Here is an 11,989-nt window from a genome sequence, read left to right as displayed (position 1 = left end):
TATTCTTTGGGGAAATAATTAAACTTTAGCTTATTTGTGAAGACAGAAATGGCCATTTGGGCAGAATGGCTATTTGTAAATACCTTTTCTACTTCCTCTTGTGTTTATTTGTCTTCATTAGAGATATTACTGGCCAGTCAGGGAACCAATTCATTATTGACTTTGTTCAGCCAAGGGGAAAAGCAAATTAATGGCTCCCGTGTGTGCTTCATAGGAATGGTGAAAAATCTGAGCTTGGTGAGAATTTGAAAATGGAAAATAGATCTTTATGTAGCAATCAGCCAATTTCCATGAAGATCCAAATCCCTGCCAAAAGCCAGAAGGCTAATAATCATACATCTTGACTCCAACCCAGCCCCTTTCTATGAGAAAAGTGATTAAATGCAAAGCCTTCAATATGATCAACAACTTTCTTAATGTTATTTCTGCATATATTTATTTCCTATATTTATTTTTGGCCTTCTCCCAAGAATCAGTAAGCAGCATACTTCATCGGCTTCCCCCTTCTGCCACTTATTTTCTTCATCACATCCATTCTGTAAAGTAGATTAGGCTGTAAAATAATAACCACCCCATAGATCATAGATACCAGAGGTGGGTTCCTACCAGTTCGCACCTATTCGGTAGAATCGGTTCGTCAAATCTACCGAACCGGTTAGAAGAGGTTCCACCAGTGGACCCGGAAAGCAGGCCACACCTACAGAAGAGGTTCCAAAATTTTTTTGAAACCCACCACTGGTCCTTGGATATGATTATTCTACACTATCATGCTCATATTTGTAAAACTCAGTGCCTCTGTGAAAGGTAAGGATGACTACTGCGTTTGTGGTGCAATCAGAACATTGCGTGTGTTGAAGTTGTTTTAACGCAAACCAAAGATGCCTTTTAAAAACAAGTTTACATCATATTCTGATGCATGCCAGTGCTGTGTGAGGTAATTTGAGATGGTTCTGACAAGTGTCATCGGCATCTTCATATCCGGTCACATGGGCGGCAAGCCACTCCCATCCGGTCACATGGGCGGCAAGCCACTCCCACAAAGGAGGCCACACCCACAGAGTAGGTTCGAACAATTTTTGAAACCCACCACTGATAGATACCCATTGAGATTGGTTAACAAACAGAGGTCTAAACTTGTTTTACTAGTGTTGGTCTATGATTCTAACACAAGGGGATGCTACAATTTCACGGGGAACATAAGCATCCCTCAAGAGTTCAATATTATCCCGATCTTGCCAATGGAAACCATTCAGCAAGTTATGTATGGCCTGCCCTACATGACTTGCTTACAGCAGCCTCCAGGAAAGAGTTTGATAGATAAATTTGACCTGGCATTTGAGTTCTATTTCAACTATAGTTTTTTTTTCCTTTTTCCTAAATGGAAAAGTGAAGAGGAAGCAAAAAGAGACGAATGTATGGCTGATGGCTCTGGTAAGAAAGCAACACTCATGAACATTTGTGGGAAGTTATCATCCAGCCTTCCCCCAGAGAAATGAAATATCCTAGGAAATATTGAAAAGGCAGAATATTTCTCTGGATATGAAAAGAAAGAAACATGTTTTAAAAGACAGAATAGTTGCCTGTAGCTTCCTGCCCATCCCCACTGTTAATGGGCCATCAAGAAGGCCAAGCTAGTCCATTTTACATAATAAAGCTGCAGGGGGAAGGGATTAAGGAACTTTACCCAACTGACCACATGGCATCTGAGAACTCAACCAAATCTGGATTCAAAACACAGCCTAGAGAGTAGCCCCTGCATGACCCCATGGGAGTCTGACAACCAATCAGAATACATTTCTTACACAGGAACAGGAAACAGAGAAGTGGGACTAAACAGGTTATAAAAAGCCTAGCAAGCCCCTCCTTCAGCCTTCTCTTCTTCTCCACCAACATTGAAGCATGTGATCACCTTTTCTGTCCAGGGCTCAAGCCATGTGGTCCTGTCCACCATTAAAACCATATTTCCAAGCAGCCTCCATGTCTCCAGTGTCTTTTTCCCCACTTGGAGCTGAACCCAGAAGGAGATTTCTCTCATCACATTCCTGAAAGCAACATGCATGAACACTGAATGCTGGATGGCCTAAACGAAAGATATTATGGACATGTTATATTCCTGTAGTCTTTCTCTGTTAATGTCATTTTGTAAATTCCATTTTGTTGCATTTTCTATTATTGTAGCTTTAAGGGGAAAAAAAGCTTCATTTTCTACTTTTACTTCTGGATATCTTCATCCTCTACCCCTGAATCTGGCTCCCTGTTTCTTTCATTGTTATTCCAATGCATCTTCAGCATTGCTAGATCTTTCCCACACCACTGAAGAGATTAAGTAAATTAATTCAAGATTGACCTTTACCTGATAAAAAGTGTACAATTCTTATTGTTCATTCTTCTTAAGACTTTTATTAAGTGCCTATCACTGTGAATCATTGGTTTGACTGTTAAACTCTCTTCAGAAGGCTCCTTCTGTTATTGTTTCTAGGATTTCATTCTTTCTATTGATTTACCTGTGCAAGAGAAATGTATAAAATCCTATGGAAATCCTCTAATAGAGGAGGGTGTAGGAAACTAAAGAGAAAGATGCCTCCACTGTGTTTCTTCCAATTCTACAATTTAAAATAGAATATTACTATTTTTACCTGCTACTAATTTATTTCACATAATCTTTTTAGAAATTGAGTTGAGGGGGTGTCTGTTATCCTGGGGCCCATTTCAATTGGCAAGTTAATTTGTCCTTTTTTTGGCCTGAATTTTATTGACATGCCTTGCTTCCATGGAGTAACTTCTTCACAAAGTGTTTTACTTTACTGGACTACTGCAATGTGCTCTACATGGGGCAGCCCTTGAAGAGCATTCAGAGACTTCAGCTTGTCCAGAATGCAGCCGCGCGAGCGATCGTGGGTGCACCTTGGTTCAACCATGTAACACCTATCCTCCGCGAGCTGCACTGGCTGCCTATCGGTCTTCGGATACGCTTCAAGGTGCTAGTCGTCACTTATAAAGCCCTTCATGGTATTGGACCTGGGTACTTGAGAGACCGCCTCCTGCCAATTACCTCCCAAAGACCTATTAGATCCCACAGATTAGGCCTCCTCCGAATTCCATCCGCCGGCCAATGCCGACTGGCGACTACCCGGAGGAGAGCCTTCTCTGTGGCTGCTCCGACCCTCTGGAACGAGCTCCCCGTGGAGATTCGAACCCTCACCACCCTCCAGGCCTTCCGCAAAGCCCTTAAAACCTGGCTGTTCCGACAGGCCTGGGGCTAAAGAGCTTTTGCCCCCCCCCTCGAATGGTATGGTTGTTGTGTGCTTTTAAATTGTGTATTGTTTTGTTTGTCTTCTTATCCCTTATCTGTATCCCCTTCCCTGACTTAGATTGTGAGCCGCCCTGAGTCCCCTCCGGGGAAAAGGGCGGCATATAAGTGCAATAAATTCAAATTCAAATTCAAATTTGCATTTCAAAGAAATGGTCTGTTGTTGAGCATCCAGAGAAGACACATCTTAGAAAACAAAGGCAGGTAGGCCCCTCAATAGTAATTGAGGAGAGGGACAAGAGACAATGAGCCTAAAATCAGCTTGTGACTGTGAGGAACTGAGTCAGCCCACATAGTCATAGCAAAGTAAAGCGAAATCAAAACCAGTTCCCAAAGGTATCTGTGGGATGGAAACAGTTGATTTCTGTCCAGTGGTGGGTTTCAAAAATTGTTGGAACCTATTCTATGGGTGTGGCCTCCTTTGTGGGAGTGGCTTGCCACCCATGTGACCAAATGGGAGTGGCTTGCCGCCCATGTGACCAGATATGAAGATGCCGACGACACTTGTCAGAACCACCTTAAATTACCTCACACACAGCACTGGCATGCATAAGAATATGATGTACACTTGTTTTTTAAAAGGCATCTTTGGTTTGCGTTAAAACAACTTCAACACACGCAATGTTCTGATTGCACCACAAACGCAGTAGTCATCCTTACCTTTCACAGAGGCCCTGAGTTTTATAAATATGAGCATGATAGTGTAGAATAATCCTATCCAAGGACCAGTGGTGGGTTTCAAAAAATTTTGGAACCTCTCCTGTAGGTGTGGCCTGCTTTCTGGGTTCACTGGTGGAACCTCTTCTAACCAGTTCGGTAGATTTGACGAACCGGTTCCACCGAATAAGTGCGAACTGGTAGGAACCCACCTCTGTTTCTGTCCCATGGACAAGACATTAACCCAAAGGCCCAGCTTTTCAAAAATTAAATCTCATTTCACTGAAAAATACTGTATGAAACAAAAGGACATCTCATTTGTTGGTTAAGAAATTAGCTACCTCCTGTCCTGCAGAGCACACGTATGTTAAGCTGACCAGGCTATTTACTGTTTGCTGCAAGGACAGTAGACAGATGAATACCGACTGAATGCTGGGAGACAGAGGCAGATTTTCTCCCCCCCCCCTTGTTTTCCTCCTCTAAAGCTAATGTGCATCTTATGATCCGGTGCGTCTTATAGTGATAAAAATGTGGTATATTTTGTGTCAGGAAAACTTTCAAGGTACTTTTGCTCTACATGGGGCAGCCCTTGAAGAGTATTCAGAGACTTCAACTCGTCCAGAACGCAGCCGCGCGAGCGATTGTGGGTGCACCTCGGTACACCCACGTTACACCTATCCTCCGCGAGCTGCACTGGTTACCGATCAGTCTCCGGATACGCTTCAAGGTGCTAGTCGTAACTTATAAAGCCCTTCATGGTATTGGACCTGGGTACTTGAGAGACCGCCTGCTGCCAATTACCTCCCACAGACCCATTAGATCTCACAGGGTTGGCCTCCTCCGGGTGCCATCCACCAGCCAATGCCACCTGGCTATTACCCGGGGGAGGGCCTTCTCTGTGGCAGCTCCGGCCCTCTGGAACGAACTCCCCGCAGGGATTCGGACCCTCACCTCTCTCCAGGCCTTCCGAAAAGCTGTCAAAACCTGGCTTTGTTGGCAGGCCTGGGGGTGATGAGTTCCCTCCCCTCTCGACATGTATGGCTGTGCGACTGTTGTCTACTATTATTATTTGTATTTTGTCTTGTATGTTCCCCTTTTTCCCCCCCTTGAATTGTTCACTGCCCTGAGTCCTCCCGGAGAAGGGCAGCATACAAATAATAAAATACAAATACAAATACAAATACAAATACAAATACAAATACAAATACAAATACAAATACAAATACAAATACAAATACAAATACAAATACAAATACAAATACAAATACAAATACAAATAATACAAATTAAATTTCCATTTCTTCTCCAACATGCCCCCCGCAACCCTATTAATAAGCAATTCCCAGAAAAATCCCTCTGCTTTAAACAAAACCTTGGGAATATGTATCTGTTGAAGCTCTTGCCTACCAGCAATTTCACTCCAAGGCACTACAATGTCATCTACAAATTCTACTGGCACTGAGGCAGCCTCTTAATCACTTGTGGAAGATATGTCATAGAATTATAGAAGATAGCTTCTGTGATGCTGCAGGAAAGCCATGTTTTCAATTGGAAAACATACAGCAATCATCTAGGAGAATATTCTGATTCATCTGGAGGAGCAGCCTGAGGAAGATAGTGGCCTGCATGACGTACATGACACACACACTATACATGTACATGCACATATGCATAGCAATAAATGTACAGGGCGGGGCATAACCTTTTCCTAGGGGGTCACAGCAACACTTGTAATAACAACACAAATAATTCATACACCATTCGAAAGCCCATCAAAAACTGAGTTTATTGACACAATTTAATAGTCAGTATGACCACCATTAGCCCTTCGAACAGCATTCAAACGAGGTGGATAAGAACACAACAAATCTTCAAACAGTTCCGTTCGATTTTCCAGATTTTCCAGAGGGCGGGGCATAACCTTTTCCTAGGGGGTCACAGCAAGATCGACAGCAGTTTACAACTTCCGCGACACCTCATTTTAAAGCCCATAAAAAACTGAATTGAATGAGCTATTAAATGTTAAATTTGTTTCGGTTGAAACTTTGAGAATGAATTTGGAAACTGTGTTGAAAAATCTGGAAAATCGAACGGAACTGTTTGAAGATTTGTTGTGTTCTTATCCACCTCGTTTGAATGCTGTTCGAAGGGCTAATGGTGGTCATACTGACTATTAAATCGTGTCAATAAACTCAGTTTTTGATGGGCTTTCGAATGGTGTATGAATTATTTGTGTTGTTATTACAAGTGTTGCTGTGACCCCCTAGGAAAAGGTTATGCCCCGCCCTGTACATGTGCAGTATAACAATGAAATCTCTCACTGTGCAATTTTTCTCTGTCTCCTGGAAAATATCTTGTGGACTTAAATGTTACATTTCCTCTGCCCTTCTATCAGGTGAGTGTAAGCCATCTTACACAGCCAGCATTTGCACAGTGCTGGCTCAGCTGCTCCCACATCTGCTTCCACAGCTGCCTAGCAGCTCCCACTGGGAAATGTGTCAGGCCTGCCCTTTCTTACCAGCAAATCCTTCTGGTTGTCAAATGCTGCCTTCCTACCCAGCATATTACCCACTTTGCCCATTGCAGCATTATGAAGAACAAATGTTATAGAAAAACATCAAAAGACCAAAAGAAACATATTTATCCATTTTATTTTTCCAAAGTTTAGAAGACAAAGCAGTTGCAACCTTTATCACCTTCAGAAGGAACGATTAAAAAAAAACCAACACTTTTAAAGTGTTCACAACTTTAAAACTTTAAACTGTAACGATAATTTGTATGGTTACAAAAGAGAAGCTCAAACATTGGAAATTGCTCTCTCTATGGTGATCAGGAAGCTTTGCAAATACTCCAGGGAGAAACCTATTTCTCTCAACTTTCTTAAAACTAAGGCCCTTTGCAAACTCTACCACCTTTGGCCCCTAAAAATAGAATGTGTATCCTTTGTGAAGAAATTAAGCAGTACTTAAGAATATCCCAATATTTTAGAAAATGGAACCTTAAAATAAAGAATAATTTAACATCAGTTTTCACAGATTGGAAACCACTGGGTGCACGAATTTGTGTATGTATTTATTTAAAACATTTGTATAGTTGCCAGTCTTAAATTCATGTCTCTAAGTGGCAAATAAGTCATATAAAATAATATTTTTTAAAAAACCTTATAACCAATTTATAATAATCTGATGCAAGAAAGAGTAACTGAAATGCTACCTAAAAATTCCATAAAAGCCATTAAGCATACAATAGCAATAGCAGTTAGACTTATATACCGCTTCATGGGGCTTTCAGCCCTCTCTAAGCGGTTTACAGTGTCAGCATATCACCCACAACAGCAATCCGGGTCCTCATTTTACCCACCTCGGAAGGATGGAAGGCTGAGTCAACCTTGAGCCGGTGAGATTTGAACCGCCGAACTGCAGAATTGCAGTCAGGTGAAGTAGCCTGCAGTGCTGCATTTAACCACTGCCCACCTCGGCTCTTATACAATACAGTATATTGGCCTCCACTAATGTCCTGGCCCTCATGCCTGGGAGTAAAGTCGGTTTTAACAACTTTCCCAAAGGTCAAGATAGCATGGGCCATCTGAATCCCAGGATGGAGATTGTTCCATAGGGCAGTCATTGTGACAAAGAAGACACAACTTCTCAGTCCTGCAAGATGACATTCTTTGACTGAAGGAACATGGAGTATGTCCTTCCTTTTGCATTTGGTGGAATTGGCACAGATGACAGGGATGGACCATCTCACAAGTAACTGGGCTCCTTGCCATGTAAGGCTTTAAAGGCAATAACCAACTCCTTGAATTATACCTGCAGTGTAGCTCAAGCAGTGATAGTGTTTTAGAGCAGTGGATCTTAACCTTTTTGAAACAATCGCCCCCTTAAGCCATTGAGGAAGTTATCATCGCCCCCCCTCCCCCAACATAACCTCTCAATCACAACACAGGGAAATAATTCTTCAATGTATGCAAAGACATTTTTTGTTTTTTTTTTAAATTGTCATCAGGACATATCGATGCAAATAATTGATTTCAAGTCTTTTTTCCCATATCTCAACTGTGTGAAAAATTCTGATGCCACCCATCACTTTACTCCCAAACTTCGTGATACATGTATTTCATTATTATCTTATTTATTCAAGACACTTAAATGCAATGACCACTGAAAACAAAATTCAATTGCAAGAAAATGAAATGCCCGAAAAAAACAGTAACATTTAATGATTTAATTACAGGTGGATTTTAAGACGCAAAAAGAAATATAAAAAGGGCATAAGATCAAACCGCAATGCAGGAACGAAGAATTTCAAGACGAAAACTCTGAAACTAAATTAAGATTCGAGGAAAATATATATTCATGCACACTGTAAAAAGGGTTAAAAAGACACAAAGAAAATTTTTACAGAAGGAAAGCAACGAAAATCAGAGCGACAAATTTAATGCCTTGAACTGAAGGAAAAAAAATATATCTACACAAAAAGTTTACATGAAGAGCACAACAACAAAAAATGAAACCATAAAACCGAGAAAATATAATATCGAACTGGAGTGCATGTTAAAAAAGTACAATACAAAGAGACACAGAGCACAACAAGAATTCAAAAACGAAGCCGAAAACTCACATTGGAATGTGAAAACCAATGCAAGGAAATACAACAATAAGAGTGGAGACAATTATTAATGAAGAAAATGTATGTAAACAAAAAGCAAAAAAAGAGAACATAAATGGCTGCTTTGTGCTTGGTGAGCTGATGCCAATTTCTTGATGTCTGGAACCATTTTTGTTAATCTCATTCTTAAATCGCTGTGCTCAGTGATTTTCAACATGTTCCTTGACTTAGAAAGGATCTGTTGGATGGCACTGAAGGCCCTCTCCATTAAGTAAGTGGAAAGGCTAAAAGAAGTAACTTAACTTCCTCCAGGGGTGGGTTTCTCGCCCCATTCCAACCGGTTCGGTTGGAACAGGGCCGACGGCGTCCTCGTACACGCGCGCGGTGCACGCATGCGTACTAGCATCTGCGCGACGCTCCAGCTGCTCCTGTAGGATCGCGCAGGCGCTGTATGCGTCCTGCGCATGCGTGGAAGCGCAGAACTCGTCAAAACCGGGTAAGGACCGCGGGCGGGTGGGCACGCCCTTCGCCGTTCCCGGAAGTTACTTACTTCCGGGTTCACCGACCAACCGGTTCACAGGGACCGCCGCGAACCGGTTGAAACCCACCCCTGACTTCCTCCCACAATATTGGGTAAGTGTTCCTCATTTTCACCCAAAAAGCTTCACAGCCGTAACTCTGAAAATGTGATTGGGCTTCACAGTTATATTTCAGATCTGTCAGTGGCTCTTGCAGTTTGGGATGAAGTTTTGCAAAGTCTGCTGTGAAAGGATTTAGCACCCAAGTGGGCACTTCCAGATTTATCAGATCATAGAATCTGGTTTCCATCTCTTCTTTTAGTTGCTTCAAGTGGCAGCAAAAAAAACACGTCCAAATCTTCTGCTTGGAGTTGACGTTCATTACCAAGGCTTGGGAACTGATACAGCTCCTGGCGATTCATATTGCTTTGCAAGGAGGTCCAATTTGGAAATAAATGAGCAGATTACTCCTTTGGCCTTAAGGAAATTGATTTTATCTCCTTGAAGCTTTACGTTCACTTCATTCAGCTTGTCAAAAACATCAGGGAGATAAGCTACATCCAGACGTCGAAGTTTATGAGAACTGCTTAGACTTGGATCAATGGATTCAAGAAATTCGACAACTGTGTCAAGAGGTTCGTGGAATCGCCGCAAACACTTTCCTTTTGAAAGCCACCTTACTTCGGTGTGCAAAAGGAGACATTCAAACTCCTCGTCATTTTCTTCACAAAGCTTGTGAAAAAGTTGGTTGTTCAAGGCATTCGACTTAATTTTATTCACAGCGTTAATGATGTAACATATAGACTTGTGCAAACGGCCACTCAAATTTTTTGGGAAAGGAGAGGAGGAAGGAAGGAAGGAGAGAAGAAAGAGAAGAAAGGGGGGTAGGAAGGAAGGAAGGAGGGAGGGAAGGAGGGAATGTAGGAGAGAAGGAAGGGGGAAGGAGGGAGGAAAGGAAGGGGGAAAGGAAGGAGAGAAGGAGAAAAGAAAGGAGGGAAGGAAGGAAGGAAGGAGGGAAGGAGAGAAGGAGAGAAGGGGAAGGGGGGTAGGAAGGAAGGAAGGAGGGAGGGAAGGAAGGAGGGAAGGAAGGAGGGAAGGAAGGAGAGAAGGAGAGAAGAAAGGAGGGAAGGAAGGAGGGAATGTAGGAGAGAAGGAAGGGGGAAGGAAGGAGGAAAGGAAGGAGGGAAGGAAGGAGAGAAGGAGAGAAGAAAGGAGGGAAGGAAGGAGGGAATGTAGGAGAGAAGGAAGGGGGAAGGAAGGAGGAAAGGAAGGGGGAAAGGAAGGAGAGAAGGAGAAAAGAAAGGAGGGAAGGAAGGAAGGAAGGAGAGAAGGAGAGAAGGGGAAGGGGGTAGGAAGGAAGGAAGGAGGGAGGGAAGGAAGGAGGGAAGGAAGGAGGGAAGGAAGGAGAGAAGGAGAGAAGAAAGGAGGGAAGGAAGGAGGGAATGTAGGAGAGAAGGAAGGGGGAAGGAAGGAGGAAAGGAAGGGGGAAAGGAAGGAGAGAAGGAGAAAAGAAAGGAGGGAAGGAAGGAAGGAAGGAGGGAAGGAGAGAAGGAGAGAAGGGGAAGGAAGGAGGGAAGGAAGGAGGGAAGGAAGGGGAGTAGGAGAGAAGAAACGAGGGAAGGAAAGAGGGAGGGAGGGAAGAAGAAGTAGGACCGTTGTAAGATAAGATGGATCTATGGGATGTTAAGAAAGCAATCTTCAAGTATATTGTCAACTGTAGGGAAAAATTGTTATAAATACATATTATTAATAACAGTTATGAGATCATATAATTGTGAATGTATATATGAAATTGATAAAATAAAAATAATTAAAAAAAATTTTTTTGAGACAAGATGTTGTCTATGAACGACGCAATGGACAGTCATAACTCCAGGTACAACCGATTTTAGATGACCTTGAAATTTGTGATATCGTCCAACCATGGATGCAGCTCCGTTGGTTGCACATGCCGTTACGTTTGTCAAAGGGATGTTTTTCTCATTAAAAAACTCTTCAACCTTTTTAAATATTGAAGAACCTTTTGTGTCAGTGGCTAAATTTCGAGCAAATAACAGTTCTTCCATGATCTCCGTTATTTCCGTTGATGAAATGGACATAAGCCAATAACAAGGCTTCATTTTCACGAATCGTTGACTCATCAATCTGCACCATGAATTCTGTACTTTTCAAGGTGTCCATAAGCCTTTCTTCCACTTCAGAAGCCATTTCATCAATTCTTTTTGATACGGTGGCATTGCTCAAAGGAATCAATTGCATGAAAGTGCTTGCCCTGGGCCCCAACATGGTGGCAACAATCTGTTTCACTGCTGACAAAATCAGTGTTTCTCCGATAGTGTGAGGTTTGCCACATTTTGTTATCAACAAAGATACTTCATAGGAACAAATGAGCCCCTTGTCGGCGTTGAGTGACGATTTTCCAAATAACTTCTCAACAGTGCTGTGACTCTCAAACTTGGCCTTTAAGGATTGGAAAAACGATACCGGTTTGTCAGCTTTATCCGAATGAATTCTTACCAAATGGACTTTCAATCGGGAAAGCTTCATCACTTCATTTGAAAATGTTTTCTCACAGAGACAAAACAGAAGCTGTACGTTGGAAGGAGATGGAATGAATCCCAATTTTAGGTATTCCGTCGAATATTGGTGACACTTCCTCTTCTTGACCATGTTGAGAGGTCTTCGAAATGAAAGGCACTAACTGCAAATTAAATTTTTGACTGCACTGGGACACTATGAAACAGACATGGACATCAATAAACCTAGTTTCAACAGTTACATTGACATTACAGCTGACATCACAGGAGACAGTCGCTCAGCATGCAATGTTTCGAAAGAAGTGCTCACCCCTCCATCAATGCCCATTCTGGCCAATGGCGCGCCACTGTATGGG

General features: G+C 42.3%; 1 pseudogene; it reads right to left on the bottom strand.

Annotated features, from left to right (window-relative positions):
- Positions 1–2,211: 2,211 nt before the first annotated feature.
- On the bottom strand, positions 2,212–11,766 carry LOC106549820 (zinc finger MYM-type protein 6-like; annotated as a pseudogene).
- Between the last annotated feature and the right edge of the window lie 223 nt (positions 11,767–11,989).

Source organism: Thamnophis sirtalis, unplaced genomic scaffold (genome assembly GCF_051295495.1).
Source record: "Thamnophis sirtalis isolate CommonGarterSnake01/CBP01778 unplaced genomic scaffold, rThaSir2_p1.2 scaffold_12, whole genome shotgun sequence".
Lineage (NCBI taxonomy): Eukaryota > Metazoa > Chordata > Lepidosauria > Squamata > Natricidae > Thamnophis > Thamnophis sirtalis.
This window is presented reverse-complemented; position numbering and strand designations above follow the sequence as displayed.